The 19,348-nt window shown below is 53.1% G+C and overlaps 1 protein-coding gene across 4 annotated transcripts in view; it reads left to right on the top strand.

Moving 5' to 3' along the window:
• GRAMD1B (GRAM domain containing 1B) overlaps positions 1 to 19,348 on the top strand; it is a 154,296-nt gene that overhangs the window by 58,618 nt on the left and 76,330 nt on the right. Inside the window, exon 1 of one of the 4 annotated variants that reach the window (XM_054579484.1) lies at positions 11,056 to 11,147. The exons of the other annotated variants lie outside the window; for them this stretch is intronic. The gene's annotated coding sequence lies outside the window, so the exon portion shown is untranslated. Of the gene's footprint in view, positions 1 to 11,055; positions 11,148 to 19,348 lie in introns of those variants that run through there. 4 annotated transcript variants of the gene reach the window in all.

Here is a 19,348-nt window from a genome sequence, read left to right on the forward strand (position 1 = left end):
AGTATTTTACCTATAAAATGTAACTAAACTAAACTAAACTAAACTATACACTTACCACCACTGTTATTTGTATTTAAAGAATATTTTAACACAAAATTTAAAAGGACGTTATCAAAAATTAAAAATTCGGATATTTAGTTTTTGAAACTTACCAGGTTGCCCTCATTTTTCTTAACTGATCTCAGACCCATGTAAAAACTTCATCATGGTACACAGCAGCACGTGGCTGTCTCCACATCCACAAAGGTAGCTGCTGGCTTAGTGTGGAAGGCCCCCGGAACATTTACTGAGGAGCCCTCATCACAGAAAGGGGGTACCTGGGCTCTCAGGTTTACTCATGATTATGCCAGTCTTGTCATGTTCGTTGTGATGTTAAGAGAATATAGTGGGTACAGGGATATCTCTGAGCTTTTTTTCTCACCCTTAGGATGCCAGTGAGAATAGGTCCTGATGATAGGCAGCGAGACATCAAAATCCACTCAGTTAGATGCAGTCCGCTCCGTCCAAAGGAACCCGCGTCTGCTGGCAGTGATAGTAGCAATATGTTCCGCAGGCACCATGTTGGCCCACCTGTCGTGCAAACAGGAAGTTCTTGTCACCATAAAGGATGACAAATATTGGTTCCTGTTTCTGGCTCACTCTTTTGTGTTAAGACCAGAATAATAAAACATAATGATCACAGACAGACTTAGTATAGGTTAGCTGAGAATCTTCACCGTACTTGTTAGTCGCTTGAAAAATTGGCACGGTGATTACCACCCATGCTCATTTTGGAAAGCAGAAGCGCTCTGTCTGGCTTATCTGTGCCTCTCCTTAATGGGCTTGGGGCTTTCAGCTCTATGTTTGCATTATTCAGTCTAACTACATACTGTCCATATCTTCCTGTTCCTACTAGACTAAGCTCCTAGAGATCAGGGAGGATGTTGGAGTTGTTGAAATACCATGATGTGCGTGGATGGGGCATGAACATATTAGGCACTCAATTAGGGGAGTTATGGGTGGGTAAATAAATAGCTGATTGATTTAACAGAAATATTGCCAAATAAAATTACAAAAATTTCCCCAACAAAACAGGAAGCGTTGGAAATGTTATTCAGGTGAAGGAGAAAGCGTGGACCAGGAGGCATAGAATCGGAGCCTGTTGTCCCACAGTAGAGAGGCGGTCTGTGGACACTGCTTGGGCATATTCGTAATAAAGGTTAAATGTACGGGGCACGTGCTCCATGCTGCATCCTGTGCTGGACCATTAACTCCTGCTGGCGGCCTCATGAGTCGCTGTCATTGTCACCCTTTCACAGGTGGGGCGCAGGCCTAGAGAAACGCAGCGCCTTGCTCAAGGTTGCGCAGCTGCGAAGCAGGGATTCGAACCCGAGTCTGACTGCAGAATGCCGGTGCTGCCGCGCGGCACACCCTCCGGGCCGGGCCGGGGTCAGACCCTTGCCAGTTGAGAATGCAGCCGCTCTAGCCTTGTCACATTAACAAGCACTTTCTGTGCCAGCAACCGATTCTTGTCGCGTCCTCAGTGCTCAGTTCACCTGTTTGTCGATGGTGATTCTTCTCTGTAACTTCACTGAGAAAGAACTGCGCTTGGTGGGAGGAGAGCAGAGCGAGAGGAAGCAGCTGGCTGTGGTGGCTGCGTGCCCCCCCCCCGAGAACCTGAGTTTATAGGGACCCTCCTGGGTCCCCAGCACCACTCATCTCCCTGATTTTCTCCTGAGAACCCACCAGGAGGAGCGGCGGGGGTGTTAGAAGTCTGCCTTGTGCTTCCCTCTGGCGGAGAGACGGTCCTTTTGTTGTGCAAGTCGTTAGAATGAGTGAAAACGGGGTATCCCCCTCTCCGGGTCACGGGGGTTTCTCTGAGGTGTGTCTTCCTTTCCTGACAGGAGAGCTTTCACCTCCCAGGAGCCACCCTCTCTCTGTCTAGCAAAGAGTTGCGATCCAGGACACGTGGGCGCGGAGACAGACAGACAAGTCAGTTCTGAGTCAGGTGGTCAAGTGTTCAGGGAGCCAGGAGTCATTGTTTAAAAAAATGTATTGATTTATTTTTAGAGAGAGGGGACAGGAATGAGAGAAACATCAATGTATGAGAAAAACATCGGTAGGTTGCCTCTCACACGCACCCCATCCGGGGACCGAACCTGCAACACAGGCGCGTGCCCTGACCGGGAGCCAGTGACCTCTGGGTTTGCAGGCGGATGCCCAGCCGCCGGAGCCACCCCTGTCAGGGCTCGGGGGGTGCTTTTGGAGACGAAAGGGAAGGTGGGATGCTGGCGGGGTGTCTTCTTTGGGGTTTTCATTGCCAAGCGATGGAAGCCTTGATGAAGAAGGGGTGCCCGGAGCTCCTTCAACAGGGAGAAAGGGGGAGCTCAGCTGGCTTCAGCCACAGGTGAGCGAGGGAGGTAACTCCATCCTGGCTCACAGGCCAGAGCCCGGCGAGGGCTTCCTGGTACGCGGCAGGCGGAGGGCTTGGCCTTGGGGCCCTTCCTCTTTCCTCCAGCTCCCGCCTCCGGTCGGGCTAGGGGCAGCCCCAGTAGCCGTGGAGTGTGGGCTCGTGATGCCTCACTGGTGGCTGTGAGAATCACATGATAACGTACAGAAGACCCCTTGCAACTCTAGGGAGGACAGACAGCTGCCTGAGGAAGCCCCCAGCCACCTCCGGTCTGTGGCACTAAAATAACTGGGGGTGGACGAAGCCTACTGGAGGTTGGCTTTGACCTTGCCCATCTTGTTGGTCGCCTGAAGGAACAAACATTCTGGATTAGCAGGTTGTGAAGGAGGGCAAAGAAGGGTGGCGGTGGTATGGCCGTCAACGGTGCACCCTGAGTAAACCCCTGGCGTCACAGAGGCAGAAGCAGCTTTCTTGAGAGGAGCAGAGCCATCCCGCAGGCTTGCACACAGGCCTGCGAGCCTCTGCTGCTCTGCAGCCTCCGCCTGCCCCTTTCTCTCCCCGCCCCTCCCGTTCCCTCGCTTGCCTCTGCCTCTGGGCCGCAGATCCTGCTGTGGGGCTGGAGGGCGCAGTGTGCAGTGGTCCCTGAGGTTGGGGTGGGCTGGGGGATTGGGGGGGTTCCAGCTGGGGCCGACACAGATGCACAGACCAGAAGGCAAGGCCGGTGCCCGCGGCCCACACTGTCACCTCAGAGCCAGTGACCAATAGTGGCAGAGGGTAGGGAGGTGCTGAGTCGGGGGGGGGGGGGGGAGACTGGAGGGTGGGGCGCACCTGAGCGGTCCTGGCTCCGGGGCTCGGGCCATCTGCCGACCGCGCACACAGGCTCTCTTGACTGCAGTTGGGAATTTGGGAGCGGATTCTGGCTGGAGGACGAAGAGGAGGCTTGTTGCTAAAACGGAGTGTTTAGGAGGCTGCTCCCTCCCCCGCTGCCCGCTGGAGCTTCCTGACCTCCAAAATGCTCCTTAAATATAACACTCGCGCCTGCCGCTCCCCTCCCGCCCGGGCTGGGAGCTCCGAGTCCCCAGCGTGACTGCAGCACTGCTCTGGCCCAGTTTGCGGCTCGGCTCCGGCTCGGGTGCTGCGGCTCGCTCCTCTCCTCCTCTCCTCCTCTCCTCGGGAGCTGGGCAGAGGGTGGGCACAGGACCCGGGAACCTGGGGGGCGGCGAGTGCGCGCGCCAGCCTCGGGCATCGCGTCCTCTTCAGTTTTCTCTCCAGATCTGTTCCCAGTGACCGCCCAAGGTCAAGAGGAGGCTGGAGCTGGTGTGGGAAGCGGGAGGTGGGAGTGAGGAGGGCTGCTCCTGCCCGGGGTCAGGGCCGGGCCTGTAGGAGGCCCCCAGCAGGGAGCCCACTTGGAAAGCCTCTCTGCCCACTCTAGTCCCTGCTTGCGGAGGAGGCAGCACCCTGCTCTCCGTGGATTGGGAGAGGAAAAGCTCCTGGCTGGTCAGACCGCGGAGCTCAGAGAGGGTCAAAGCAGCTAAAATCGAAAAGGAACTTTTTCCAACGTCCATTCCAAACCCAGTGGCCTAGGGAAGAAGCCATTGTAACAAGAAGCTGGAAGCCCTGCAGACCCAACTTGGGGAAACGCAGCCTTGTCTACAGGAGGGCGTTGGAGCGCCCCCGGGTCTGGGGAGCTGCCGCCACCCTGTGCTTTCCGCGGGTCTGCTCGCAGAGCCCAAAGGGGCCGGCGCCGGGCGTTTCCTAAGTAGGAGGTTTATCTTTAAATTGTTTCTGCTAAATAGATACAAGGTTGTTTATAAAATGTCAAAAATGTGTAAAGTATACTGAAAGAAGAAACAACAAACACAGAGCGCTTCCTACCTGTCCTGCGGACCCCCTGTCTCCCCACCCGCCAAAGGCGCCCTTTCTGGAGGGGGAGCTTGTTGTCCCCTTGATTTTTCATTTTATGCATACAGAATGCAGTAATGCCCCCCTTATCCATGGCAGTACGTTCTAGGATCCCCCCCCCCACCATGGATACCCAAAATTGCGAATAGCTCCGAACCCTGTATGTACTGTGGTTTTTGCTTTGAATACGTATCCTTCCATTTTACGGCCTCTCTCTGCCCTATCCGCGTTGCTGGCATCCTTGCTCTTGTGCTTCGGGGCCATTAGCCGGTACAATACAGACGACTGGAATGCACCACTGCAGCACCGTGGCAGTCCCCGGTGATGCCGAGCGGCACACGGGGCCGGCAGCGCAGACAGTGTGGATGTACTGGGCAGGGGCGGGTCCTCGGCACGGCCGGCTCAGGGCGGGGTGGTAGGAGAGCTCAGAGTGGCATGTAACTTAAACTTAGGAATTGTTTCTTTCTGGACTTCTCCATTTAATATTTTTGGACCGCAGGTGACCCAGGGTAACTGAGCCGCAGAAAGTGAAACTGGATAAGGCACCACTGTATCTGTATGGACATGAAATTATCTATCTGTTGTCAATGTAAGAAACAGTCAAACGTGCAGAGAATTTTTGTGAGTTTGAGCCAAACTGACAGCAATTGCTGGGAAGCAAAACCACAGCAAACTGAGAAAATGCTCCAGAAAATGGCAGTTAGGCACCTTATTTTATACATTACAATCAAAGGAGAAGGCATAAGGGGGTTAGATGGAACCCATTGGGGATAGACTAGGGAGGCGGGAGGAAGCGACGGGGGAAACCTCTGGGATTGGATGAAAAGTAAACTGGTAGACACACAGTAGGCACAGCACTGTTAATGGTCAACAATTAGCACACGATAGGAAGCACACACTTGCGGTCTCTGCTCTGCTGATTGCGCCTGGTGGGGTCCAGAGAAAGGAAATTTACTTGGTTAATTGTAAATAGGCTAGTTTATCTGGTATGTTATCCTAGATGCAAGAAGACAACAGATAGGTTTCGTTAGTTGAAGACTGACCTTTGTCAGGGAAAAATACCACACTAGGACATGACTGCCCGCCATGAACAACTTTTAGTTAAAAACTTTTTGTTTCAGACCGTCCTGTGTGGTTCCTCTGGTCTCTGGGTTTGTCAGGCCTCCACGCAGCCTCCCCGAGCCTGTCAGGCGTAGCGTGTGGCCCCTTTTCTTCCACATGATCTAATCTTTCATTTCCTGTTGGTTCTGTGTGTGGGATCATACTGCATGCATGCTTTGATTTGCAGTCAGTGAGGAACAGCCTGTTAGGTGTCAGGGGATGTAGTTCATAACCGTTACTACTCGATACCAAATAGCTTTCTTAGGCAGTTGAACCGGATACACCTCCCCAAGCTCCTTTCCAGCTTTGGTGTTGTAAGACTTTCTAATTAGTGCGTGCTAGATGGCTAGGATGAGATGGCATCTTGGAATTTAAATGTGCAGTTTCCTGAGTACCAGTGGTTAAGTACCTTTTAATATACTTATTGATCATTTTCTCTTCAGAAAGTGCTGATCCAAATCATCTGTCTATTTTTCTAATTTTCTCCCCTTTTCTTATTGATTTTTAGAATTTTAAAGTATAGTTTATGAACAATAGCTTTTCCAATTACGTATGTTACAAATATCTTCTCCCAGAAAAGCCCTGTCTTTTCTGTTTATGATCGATTTTGATGATCAGACGGCTTTCATTAATCAGTCTTCTCCTTCCGTACAATGTTTTTTATTTTTGTCAATTTTTGGTAAATCATCAGGCAGCGATCTGTGTGAGGATTAGTTTATGATTGTGATTTATTGGGGGAGATTGTTTTTTCCTCTTCCCTTCACTGCCGAGGTCTTAGACAGGCGGATTTCCTTTCAGGCCCTCAGCGGCATCTGTGAGTTTCTTTCAAGTGTGTTCTTAGGCTAATAGCAGCGGCCGGGCCTGCTGTCTGGGGCTGCCCCTTAGCCCTGCCACGTCAGCGGCCTGGGGCGTCATCCTCGCCTAACGTGTCCTGTGTCCTGTGCGCGGCACAGCCCTCTCCAGAAAAGGCACTGAATTTCTGCCCTCACTAAATGGGTGGCCTCTGTGTACCGCTTATTTAGATAGGATTTTGATAGCTCACCAAACATTTGAAAAGATGTTTTTCGAAGTGTTCTATTCAGCATTTCTAGTTGGTTGTAACAAGAGGGTCCATCAGGATGTCTCATCTGCCATATTGCCAGAAAAATGGAAGACTTCAGAATTTAGTTTTTTTCTAAAAATTCTTGCCCTTCCTAAAAGATGAAGATCAAGGAGCAGCCAGATTCCAGAGTCAGGCAGAAGCAGGAGCATTGAATGCACTTGCCTGGTCATTAGCCTGTGTCCCCCCAGAGCAATCTAGAATTCTGTCAGTACTGACCGTGTACCTGCCGGGGGAACTTCCGAACAGCACAGAGCATGCTCCCCGCTGTGAGCAATGAAAGAGGGACAATACATTAGACAGGGACCGTTTCTTCACTTTGCTTGGTCTTACTCTTTATTTGCTTCAGGGAGAGACAGTGATCCCTTGACTCTTCAAAGCTGTGTTTGGATTGTATTTTGAGTTTTTCTTTGTGGACCCCGAATGCAGCCAGGTTCTAGAGCTTGTGAAACCCTGGGCGCAGAAACGAGAGCTAAGCGGAGTTCAAGGTAGATAATTGTCTCCCACCCAAGGAGGCTGGCTCCTCCTTTTCCTTCCCTTCCTTGTGTCTCACGTCACATCCACATGCTGACACTTTGGCCAGCTCACTCATCGGGGATGGAAGCAGCAGCCGGCTTGATGTAGCCTCTGTCCCTGTTGCCTGGATTCTTCTTGTCGTGGGAGCACGTGAGTCCTTCCTTATAAATCTGCTTGCTGGTAGAGAACATGTTTTGGTAGGTGTACGTGCTGATGAACCACGCATGCATTGGTTGGGGTGGGACATGCTTGCATTCAAATCCTGATCTTGCAGCTTGCTGGCTCTTTGGCATTAGGCAAATCAAGACACTATGCTCTTTAGTTTTCACCTGCAGATAACAATGGTCGCTATTTCATAATGTTGAGGTGTGGATTAAATGCGATAATGCAAGTACAAGACTTAGCATGATGCAGAAAAAGCTTACAACAGATTCTTACTAATAGTTACAAAGGAGAGTTTGTTTGTTTGTTTGTTTGTTTTAAGAACCGGTAGAGTAAAAGGTAAAGAACTTTAATATTTACCACACTGTGTTTCTAATGTGATCGTCGGAAAGCTTGGATCCGGGTTCCATGTGGTCCCTGTGACCAGACCGGCTGGTGGGCAGGGCGAGAATGTCCTCGCCCCCTTGAGTACCCCCAGGAACACTTGTCTACCAGGGGCACCCAACCCCCGGCCTGGGGTCCTCACGCAGCCCAGGAGGGCTATGATTGCGGCCCCACACAAAATTGTGAATTTACTTAAAATATGATGAGACTGTTTTGTGATTGCATGTTGCAATGTATTTAACGTGTGGCCCGAGACAAGTCTTCTTCCAGTGCGGCCCAGGACGCCGAAAGGTTGGACACCCCTGTTCTAGTGGCTGGATCGCAGGACCTGGGGTGGGGCTTGTCTCGGTCACAGAGGAGAGCTCTGCACTTCCTATATCTATTACATCTTTACAGTCCCTGTGCGGAAAGCAGGGCCTGGCTCTAGGCTCAGGGAGCTCTGGAAACGTGACCACAGATGTGTTTAGAAGTCTTGCAAGTGTTCCCGTGTTTTCTCCCGTGCGGGCTGGGGATGAAGGGAAATTCCGCGGCCCCGCCCTGCTGAGGGGGTATGTCTCCGAAAGCTCAGGACACCTTAAAGAGTATTTCTGCTGGACCCGCTGAATGCTGGAGAGAAGCTGCAGTGTTTTAATTAGGTTTGAGTACGGTCACTTCAGTGAAGCACTTGCTTACGGTACCCGTGCTGTATGCAGCCTTCCTGGTCAGCAGGGAGATGGAGCTGACCGGCATACAGAGGCCCTGCCTTCATGGAGTTTGCCGTCTGTAAAGAGGAAGGCAGGTGATAGGCAAGGGATTACAGGTACAATGAGTGTCGCCACGTGGGATTCGCGCTCCGGGTTCTTAAGAGCGTCGTTTTAGAGGGTCTGGTATCGACGCCAGGCAGGCAGACCACGCGCTTGCCTCCAGGTCGCTTTGGGACACGTTGCAGGGCCAAGGCTCACTACGGTTCAGCTGAAGGTTGCTATTTCATAATTAATCCCCTCTTTGTTCCTTCTCACCCATCCGCATTACTGACCCAGATAGTCCGTAATCCAGGGGAGGACAGACAAAAGCAATCACACAGCCCGGGAAGTTGTTGGGGCTGGAACTCCTTCCGGGCCCCAAGCTGGAGGAATAAGAGGGAGCCGTTCCCACTTTCCCCGTGAATTGTATGTTTGAGTCGAAGCTGAGAGTCTAGTCCCTCCTGACGTGATGCTGTGCCTGGCCTGCATCTTCTGGAGATAAAACGTTTAAGTCCTACACCGGGCCTTTGTGGCCACCTTAAAAGGATCCCTGGCCTCAGGTGACTGGGGGGCGGGGATGGAGGTGGGGGGAGCTGCTTTGCCACCATAAGTTGCTGCCTCATCGCACACTCCAGAAGTCGGCCAGGTAATCTCCCCAATGGGGGAAGAGAGCTGTGTGCCGTGTGCTGTGAACTGCAACGCAGTGGCGCTGGCCCCGCCCTGCCCAGGCGGCGAGGGCTCTGTTTAAGGTGGTCTTGTGCAGCTTGCCTGCCTCCTCACACCTAGACATCCCCCACCCAGCCTTGCTGCTCTGCTCAGCTTTGGATTCCCAGGTTTGCTGAGGGCCTAGGATGAGGCTCCCCTCCTCCCTGGGTGGATGCCCCCCCCCGCCCCCCACCGTGGGCTTTTAACCCTTTGGTGGGTGCCTATGGAAGCGCTTATCTTCAGATATTCCTGTCCCTCTCCCCTTCCTTCCCCGGAACTGCATTGCTCACCTACCCTCCCCCTGACTTTCTGTCCCATCCTGGGACAAAACATGTGCTATGTCTTTAAGTGGGCGGAAGTGGCTGGCAGTGCTTTGCTTGGGTACTGCATTGATTAGGAGATTACATGGAGCTGCGGGAGCTGCCGCCTGGGGGAAGAGAGGTGCAGCTTCTGCTAGGTTTTCGCTCTCCCCCAGGGTGGGGGCTCTCCTTGGGCTCTGTGAGCTGGCACGCGGTGAGGGTGGGTGGCCGCTGGCCGGCCTGTGCACAGCAACTCCAGGGCTCTCTGGCAGCCCTGCCAACATTACCCATCCTCATCAGAATTTGGCAGTGGCAGCGGCAGCGGCAGCTTAGCCAGGCGGCTCCGGCCCCGGCTGGGTTTGAAGAAGCTGCCCTTGGCCTCCAAGCCGGGCGGGCAGGCGGCGTTCCGCTGGGAAAGGGGGAAGAAGGGGACGCAGCAGCAGTTCTGGCTGCCGCTTTCTCTCTCTTTTTCTCTTTTCTTTCTTTCCGTGTACAAGTCACATTACATGGGATTCTGTTCTTTTGGGACTTCGTCATCTTTTCCAATATGTCCTGGGACCTCTGGAGCGGTACCAGGGGTGCCAAGGACACGGTCGGTGGATTGCCAAGGCTGTGCTAATGAAAGGATTCAAGCTCTCCTGGTAAGTGGGGGCGGGAGAGGGCGCTGTCCTCGGACCCGTGTTCCCGCAGCACCCTCAGCGTCTCCTTCAGGCCGGGCGGGCTCCCTAGACTGGTGTTGAGGGGGCCACATGCTACAAAGTTAAGTTCCTTTCTCTGGCTCCCCCCAGCTTTCTGCCCCACAGTATCTCCCACCAGCATCCCCCTGGGGGTTGTGGAAGTAGGAGGGCTGTGCAGAGAACCTAACTGCCCCTAAAGGTCTCTAACTTTGAGGGGCATGGGACGGTGCCCGCGGAGGGAACTGGATAAAGAGAGAGCGCTCCTGGGCCGTCCTGTGTGTCCCCCCAGGCCGGGGGTCCCTGATCCCACAGAGGGGCCTCTCCCAGCCGACTTCTGGGGGCACCTTCACCCCTGTGGGCAGTTGCTGACGAATCTGAAGCTACCGTCTGAGCAGAGAGTCTTGAAGGGCCAGGCTGCAACCTGCCGCTTGGCCGATGTGCGAAGGAGAGCGGGGCGGCCCCCCCGCCGCACGCCCACCACCTGCGCGCACCACGGGTTGGGGCGGTGCGGGCACCGCTTCCTGGGCTTGATGTTGAAAATGAGAGCCACGTCGTGCTTGACATGCGGGGTGGCTGTATTCTAGCCACACTATTAGTCGGGACACATTTACCTTTCATGTTAAAGGTAAAACCTTTACTTCTCCCTCTTCTCCTTCGAATCAGATAGGTAGGTGAGTTGGCTTTCTCTCTGCTTCAGAAATGAGGTTTTGCTTGGAAAACTTTGTCAGGCCAGGGTCAGCTTCAGGAGACAGGGTCCTGGGCTGAGGATGGAGCCCTCTCTCTCTGAAGGTGGGGGCGATGGAGGGGGAGAAAGAGCTGGGGAGAGCTCCCTGCAGGCATGCGTCCTGCCCTCCTTAAAGCCAAAGCAGCCCAAAGCAGGGTGGTGGCGGGGTCACCTCTCTGAACTGGAGCTTGGTTTTCCTCATCGGGGGTGGGCACTGAGTGGTGTACGCATGGAGGCCATGCCTGGCTCTGCAGAAGCTCTTACTCTGGGTGAAACCCGGCAGCTTTAGTCTAGCCCACCAGCCTCCCTGCCCGAGGCAGGAGTGCCTTGTAGGGGCCGTGAAGAGGTACTTTGCAGAAGGAAAGGGGAGGCTTCATTCCTGCAAGCTTTGTGCCTGCTCCCACAAACCGTGATGTCCTCGGTGGGGAGCATCGCTGACCACCTGCCTGTCGTTGCTTCTGCTCCAGGTTTGCTCTCTCTTGCTCTTCTGTGTGGCTCTTGTGCTGAAAGGCCCTCTTTCCTGGGTCCGGGTCCCTGTTCCTGAGTTGGAGGCCATTAGCAGAGGCCGTTGGCACTGGCAACGCCGGCCCCGGTGGTGTCCGAGCTGCCCCTTTCTTCCTCAGCGGAGCAGAGCTGGGCCTGTGCCTCGGCTGAGGCCTCCAAGGGGAGCCCTGGTGCTGCTGGGAGAGTGGCCGGCTTGTCCTCAGGCGTCCCTGGGACCCCCCCCGGCCGCAGGCTCGGCCAGGCCAGGCTGAGGGGTGCTTGCGCGCTGCCTGCCCTTCAGGAGGAGACGTGGCTGTCGCGCAGGGTGCTCCTGTGCTCAGCCCCGGCGGGTGCCTCTGGGCCTCACAGAGATGTTTGCCTTGGGAAATCTGTCTTGAGTATCTCTTGATGCTTTTCACCAGGAAAGCCGTGTTAAGCTGGGGACTGTAATTGGTGTAACCTTATCTTTTCAGCCAAATAAAATGATACAAGATGGGAAGATTTTGCCACTTACGTCTGCCTGGATGCTGTTAGAGCCTGGGAGCTATCTTGTAGTTGTGCTGTGGACGTCTGGGCTTGGGATCCTCTTTCAGGGTACTCTACTGTCCCAACAGGGAGAACTAGTAGAAACAAGATGACCAAATACATTGGCTACTTTGTTCTGGATAACAACACTGCCTGTGGAGGGGGATGGAACTAATTGCCTTCGTAATGTTTGCGTTATTTCTAGAAACATTTCTGGAATGCCTACTATACGTTAGCGGTATAAAAAGGATAATGCTGATAATAACAATTATAATGGCAACTAACACGTATGGAATGCTTATCACGTGCCAAGCACTGTACCGAGTGCTTTACCTGTGTTGAGTCCCGTGGTGCCTGCAGCATTGTGGGTAAGCGCCCCGTGGACGAGTGAGGAAATAGACCCAGACAGGTGACGTAACCTGTTAGAGGGCACACAGGTGGGACTCGGGCTTTGGATTTGCAGGTACTGCTCCGCGGTGGTTCGCCCGTTCTTTGTTGCTCTCCTGTAGGGGCACCTTCCTCTGTGTGTGACAGCACACTGTAGATTGACCTTTTCTCTGCTTTGCTGTCTCTTTGCCTTAACTGTATTCTGTTAGTTCATTAGACTTTTAAGAGCGTATGGAAGTACATTGTCTCATCCCATCCTTACTGTAATCCCATGAAGCTGGGTATCTGCATTTGAGAGCTACAGAAACTGAGGGTACAGAGTAGTAAATAAAGTATTTTAAACAAATTCATGCAACTAATCAGTGAAAAACCCAGGGTGCAAACCGTGGCTGGCAGTTTTGTGACGACCACAGCAACAGTACGGGGTGGACCTGTTTTCCCAGGGTCTGCAGGGTCAAGGGTTGTCCAATCCTTCGTTCTACCACGTGTTACTTTCACAGCTCTGTGCCTAGAATTATGGGGGTGAAGTGGAAAGGACATGGCCTCTGGCTTCTAGGGCAGCCTGACAGATGGAATGGGACCCAACTCTCTTCCACACTCACACAAAACCTATAAAGCGAGTCAGTTAAGTGCTGAGGGGCGGGTACATGCAGTGAACAGCAAGCTCTCTAAAAATTCGAAGGAGACCGGACTGCACCGCAGCCGTGTAGCAGAGGAGCTTCTTGGAGGCGTGGGCGCTGGAGTGGGGCAGCGAAGGCTGGATGACCTCTCGGAGTTAGGACGTTATGCCTGGGGGTGCTCGGGGATGAAGCTGACGGGGACCTGTGTCTGCGATTGACAAGTGGCTGGGTTGTGGGAGAGAAATCCTCCCTCCAACCCACCCTCCCCCTCATTAGGCCGGGGCTTTAGGCTCCCTCAGAGCCGATTCTGTGATCCTGTCTCCCGATTCTGTGGTGAGCGAGGCGCGGGCCGCAGGGATGGTGGGGGGCACTCACACACAGGCAGGCCGGGCCCGGGCAGAGCTGTGGGCACAGGAGGCTTGGAAGCCATGTAACTTTTTAAAGCAACAACCACCCATGACGACCTTAGCTGCTACGTAGTGAAGGTTCTCTGTATGTATGTGTGCTGTGAAGCTCTTCCTAGTTCCTATGGAGCGGCGCAACCTCAGTCACCAAGAGCATCTCCAGTCTCGGGGGGGTGCCCCACACAGACGGTTTTGGCCCCCACAGGCCTCGGCAGGCTGTGGTGACATTGGCCTGGATTCTCGGGGTTCACGTTCCTGGTCCTCACATCTGTTGGGGTTGGTAGTGGAGTCTCCTCAGAGCGTAGAGGCTGTAACAGGCCTTCGGGAAAGTTAGTGTGCTGGAAGGAGCTGATTCTGTGGAAACACGGAGATAGCGTGGCTCTTGCCACGTAGCAGGGGGCACATCTGTGGCCAGGTCTGCAGGTGAGGGGGACCTGGAGCGCCGCTTCCTGTTTGCGCGGCTGTGAGGCCTTGATCGATGGTGCATGTCTGCACCGCTCACTAGGAACGCGAGTGCCCTGTGCAGGAACCGCACGCTCACGCTCTCCCCAGGTGCCCGGGGCAGAAAGCCATTTTTGCATGCCTCGGTATTCCTCGGAGACGGGTGGCCTTTTAATACTGAAGGTCAGTGGTCCGATGTGCTTTTTTCCTTCCAGTCTGTTAATGAACGGAGCACGGTTCCTTCTTCAGCCCAGGTTTAAGGCCATGAGAGGAGAAGGGGGAGGCTGCAGCAGGGGGAACTTAAATTGGACATAAAGAAGCTGTCTCTGGAGTGTTCAGATGCGACACAGCGTTGTCTTTTGAGGTTTGTTCTGTGAAAAGCTGATTTGAGGGGAGGAGGAAGCCTGGCTGCGGCCTCTGCGCACCTGTCCTGGAACCCACTGCCCACACGTCTGCCAGCAGGTGCGCTGCAGGGAAGCTGCGGCCACTCAGCGGCTTGAGATTCTGGAGAGCCACCTCTGAACAGAATCTTGAAACCGCCTTTTGAGCTGCTGTGTGGCCTTGTAGGGGGCTTCCGTTTGCCTTGGGCAGGCGCCTGGTCGGGGGTCGCCATTTGGAAAATGGGATTGAATGACCATGCTGGTCAGACGGGTCCATCCCTCGGCTTCCCTTTACTGGTGGTTTAAAAAAGGCCAGAGTCCTGATAGAGGGCCCACTTGTGTTGCGGCCCGTGGTGCGCTCTCTTAGCCACCAGGAGACACTAAAATAGACCTTGGTTTGAACATCCTAAGTATTCATTTACAAATATCCCCCAGCAGGCAAGCCTCTTGCAAACAGTGTAAGATTTACTTTATTTTTGTTGGGATGCAAATCGGGAGTCTCCCCCCTCAGGAACATCCTGGGCACTGAGCGCTGGTCACCTAAGCATTTGAAGTCCTCGAGTGATCAGTACAGGTCAGGGCAATGACTGCATCTTCTGGCTGTGGATTTCTTAAAAGAACAGGCCTTTCCCACCTCTCACCCAGCTTTCCCCTCTGCCTTGAAATAAGCAGCAGTGAACATCACTTGCTCTGTGTTTTTGTTTGTTTGGTTTTTGTTTTCTGCTGTCCTCATTATTACTTTAAGGAGATTAACTCCACTGGAATGTAAGCTTCAGAATGGCAGGGACTGTGTCCAACAAATCAGATCCTGGGCACTTGAGGTTCTTTGCTGCTGGTCATTGTAACTGTTGCCATTGAATTTCGTAGCTGGAAGAGAGGGTTTAGGGTTCCTCATGATAGAACCTGAAGAGAACACTTCTGGTCTGCTAAATTGACAAGTAGACTGGACATTTGCTTCCTAAATGAGTTGTTAAGGTGAAAGGAGGTGATAGACCAGATATTGCTAGATGCCTTCATGCTTACCTCTCCCTAATGCTGTTCTTTGGTTTAGGACGACAGATGCTGGCTGGGACTGGACAGGCCAGGCTACTCTGTAATAACAAACACCCCCCCATGCCCACCGTGAGTTAGTCCTTGACTGTGTCTAGCCCACCCCTCCCCCCACCCCTGGGCTCTGGAAACCCCCGCCCCCGGGAAGTTGTCCTGCCCTTGGAAGCTCAGTGATCCAGGCTGTAGCATCCCGAGGCCCCGTCCAGGTCACTAGACGGGTGGAGAGCGTGGCTCTTCAGTGCTTCTCCTTGGAAGTGAATTCAGGGCCCTGCCTGAGTGCAGGGCGCAAGCGTCTGAACTGCAGGGTGGCGGGGACCAGGCACGCAAGCTGTGCCCCCGGAGCTGCCGCTGTGGAAGTGCAGCAGGCGCTCAGGCCCCTGCCTGAAGCCACCGTGGTTTCTGGCTGCCGGGGGAACAAAGGCCTTAACCTGAGATATCCTTGAGGACCTCGCCTGACCTTCGACCAGGGGTCAGCGTGCCACAGCTGCGGGCCAAATTCAGCCTGCTGCCTATTTTTGTATAGCTTGCAAGCTAAGGATGTTTATTTTACATTTTTAAGTGGTTGAAAAAAAATCAGGTGAAGACTATTATTTAATGGCACGGGAAAACAGTATGAAACTCAGATTCCAGTGTCTATAACGTTGTATTGGAGTGCGGCCGTGTTCGTTTTTGTTTCCGCATCGTCCCGCGACATCCCAGGTGAGCGGTTGTGCGGGGAGCGGTGGCCCACAGAGCTGAACTCTTTACCGCCTGACCTTTTACACAAAGTTTGCTTCCTCTCCAGTGCAACAAAGTGCTAGGCTTTTGCTGGCTACGTCCCCGCTAGCAGTCTTGTTGTAGTCACTGGAATTGTAGCAGTGACCATGATAAGGATATTAATAATATTAAAAGCTAATACTGTATGAAATATTTTAAGTGTTTTCCGTATGTTAACTCAGCAGTTTTCTGAGCTATGTACTATTGTGATGCAGATTTTCTAAATCAGTAAAACTAAAGCACAAAGAAGGTAAGTAATCTGCCCAAGGTCACCCGTCCCAAACGCTGTGGAGCTGGCAGGCGGGCCCTTCAGTGCTGCCGTGACAAAGCAGTTGGAAGTAGGTCTTTGCCCGTGAGAAGGGAGAAGACTAATGCCCGTGGAAAGTTAGAGAAGTATCCTAAGGTAACTTACGAAGACATTTAATGCTATGAATTATAACTGCCAAGATGTACAAAAACAGAGAGCGGGGAGAGAAGTAATGGGCAGCGTGAACGGGGGAGGGCCGAATGGAGCGGGTGGGGTGCGGACTGGCCTTGAAGGGCGGCGCTCCCTGAGCAGGTAAGAGCCGAGCGGTCTCGGGCAGGGAAGAAGCCGGAACGGGCCTCGGGTGGAATGGGGGTCTGGGGGCAGGGAGCGAGCTGAGCGGCCTGGTCCCAGCGAGCGAGGGCTGAGTGGGGCACCACGGGCAAGTCCGTGAGGCAGCGCAGGGCCCCCTGGAGACAGACGGCCTCCGGCGTGAGGCAGAGGCCCCGGGAAGCCTTCAGGCTCAGGCCTGCAGAGAACACGGCCATGTTCTTCCCAACGCCCTGGGCAAGGGGCTCTGGGTCCGAGGGCTGGGGGTGAGCGCACGGTTTGGTGGGGGTGGGGGGGTGAATGACAGCATTAAGCATCGTAACAGTGCTCCTCTGAGTGTGTTTTTAAAGTCTCATACAACCCTTTCTCAGCCCTACAGGAAAGGTGGTATCCATCCCATTTGACAGATAAGGAAACTGAGTCTCAAAGGGGTTTAACTAGCAGACCCAGTGGGTGCAAAATCGAAAGCCTGTGCTCTGGTCCTCTGTACTCTCGTCTTGGAGTTGGTGAGAAAAGAGTGCTTATTGGGTGGAAATCTGGAGCTTTAAACTTAACAATTTTGAAAAAGTTTGCCGAGGAGGTGGGCGGTCCTTCTGGCCAGCGGCGCCCTTTATCAGTTGGCCTTTCGGTGGAATCGTTTTGCCAGTGCTCTCTCCTCCTGCTGCGCCACAGCCCCAGGCCCTGCCGGTGAGAGGTTGCGCCATCGGGGCTGGGTCAGGGCTTATTTAAATAAGGTGTTTGTTTGTTTTTTAATTTGTGAAATGTATTATGCATACAAATGAAAATATTAATGTATTTGCACAGCTTAAAGAAACACGGTTTACCTTTGAGCAACACCAGTTTGAACTTTGGGGGCCCACTTATATGTGGATTTTTCTCAGTAAATACTGTAAATGTGTTTTCTCTTCCTTATGATTTTCTTAATATTTTCTTCCTCTCGCTTTTTTAACTGTATGATTAGAGTATATAATGCATATAACACACACAATGTATGTGAATGGACTGCTTACGTTATCCATAAAGGCCGTTAGTAGTTTCCTTTCTGTGGGAGTCCGAAGTTACATCTGGGTTTTCCTCTGCACGGGGCTCTCTGCCCTGAGCCTCCATGTTGCTCCAGGGTCAAGTGTAATTAAATAGTGTCTGAGCGCCTCCCAGTTCAGCATTAGAACATTATCTAAACCTTTGAAAGCTGCTCAGTTGTTTTGTTTATTTCATAACCTCTACGAAAATATTCAAGACTGAGAGGACAAGCCCCCCCACCCAGATCCAAATTTGGGGAGCTGAGCGCTGACCGGGCTCCTGAGTCTCGGCTGAGAGCTGACCACCCCCCCACCCCTGCCCCGCCGAGGGCAGGTGCTGCTTCTCAGCCAAGTGCCTCTTTGTTCTGACACCGGCAGGTGGCTGCTCCGAGATGTCCGGCTCCCTCCGTCCAGCTGCAGGTGCTCCTGCTGCTTCCTGGCTGTGGGCCGCTAGGCCAGCAGCTTCCTCTCCCAGCCCCGTCTTTCTCTTCCATAGAATGGCGCACGTCGCCGTTCCTGGTAAGAACTGGGAGGCCCAAAGGAGATAGTCCCTGTTAATGCGCCGGGAGGACTCCTGGCACACACAGCCCCCTTGGAAGCGTGAGGCTGCGGTCACAGCCTTGCTGTTTCCCTTCTGGCGCTGTTCAAAGAGAGCGCGGTCCTCGCGCTCCACACACCGGACACCCACCGTTGCTTCTCATGCTTCAGACCAGCGGTCCCCCCCCTCCGCCCCCGCCCCGTGCGCCGCGAGAATTTTTAACACGTGCAGCACCTGATTGTTTTTGGGGCCACGGACCTCCTTTTCCTTAGATTCTCAAGTAAGAAAATGACAACAGCAGCCATCCAGGGTGAATGAATCAAAATTATGTCTTCTTTGGGGGTCAGATTGGCAAAAAAACAATTTTTTTGCTGGGTTGCAGAATTTTAGGAATTAGTTTACGTGTACCGTGAGATAGAAGAGGTTGACAGTTGCTGCTCTAGAGGTGCGCTTAGGACAGTTTGACCAGAAAGAGAAGATTGAAGCCAACGTGAGAAACGCTCTGTAGCTGCGCACACAACACTGCCAGCATTCAGGATCTCAGAGTTCACTATGAAAATCCGAGTGCAGAATTTTATAGAAAGGAGGGCTGTCGTTGCGGCCACAAATGTAATGGCTTCTGCAGACTGCCTGGTGGCGGAATGGCAGCGCTTAGCTCTTATTACTAATGGGACCCACAGCGGTAAAAATTTCGTTTGCTTGTTTATATCAAAGAAGGCAAAAGTAGAAATTGCTGGTCCATGAAATCAGCGGGTCAAAAAAATTATCTGAACATGCCAGAGTCAGCAGAGGCAGAATAATAAATATATTTAAAAGGTACATTTTAGCCCTGGCTGGTGTGGGTCAGTGGATTGAGTGCCAGCCTGTGAGCCAAAAGGTCACTGGTTCGATTCCCAGTCAGGGCACATGCCTGGATTGGGGGCCAGGTCCCCAGTGGGGGGGGGGTGTGAGAGGCAGCCAATATCTATCTCTGGCATATCCATGTTTCTCTTTCTCTTTCTCCCTCCCTTCCTCTCTCTTTAAAAATAAATAAATAAAATCTTAAAAAAATAAAAATGAAATGTCCCTTTGAGACCAGAGGATGGCTCAGGAAAACAGCGTGCGGCCAGCAGAGCAGGCGCCTTAAGCCAGTGGTACAGCCCCCAAATTTGCGCCCTGAGGCTTGTCAGGGGAAGCCTCTGGAAACACAGAGTTTTTGCATGTCAAGTCCCAATGCCCCTGGAGACCATTCAGTAGGGATGAAAAGTTGAGGTCGCTGCAGGGAAGCTATTATGACACAAGGAGGCTCCCCTTCTCAGGAGAAAGGGTCAGAAAAGATCTTAACTGGAAGATAAATCTGTGTACACTGCCACCTGAGCTGGCTGTGGAATTTTCCTCAATAGGCAGGCCCCGGAGAGACCCGGCCCGGAAGGGGGTCCACCTCTGGCTCCCCCGCTACAGGGGGCGGACCAGTCCCACTCATGGGCGCCAGCCCCCCAGCCCAGTGAGCAC

This window comes from Pteronotus mesoamericanus, unplaced genomic scaffold (genome assembly GCF_021234165.1).
Source record: "Pteronotus mesoamericanus isolate MK-2021 breed Mesoamerican mustached bat unplaced genomic scaffold, CSHL_Meso_final contig_53, whole genome shotgun sequence".
NCBI classification, from domain to species: domain Eukaryota; kingdom Metazoa; phylum Chordata; class Mammalia; order Chiroptera; family Mormoopidae; genus Pteronotus; species Pteronotus mesoamericanus.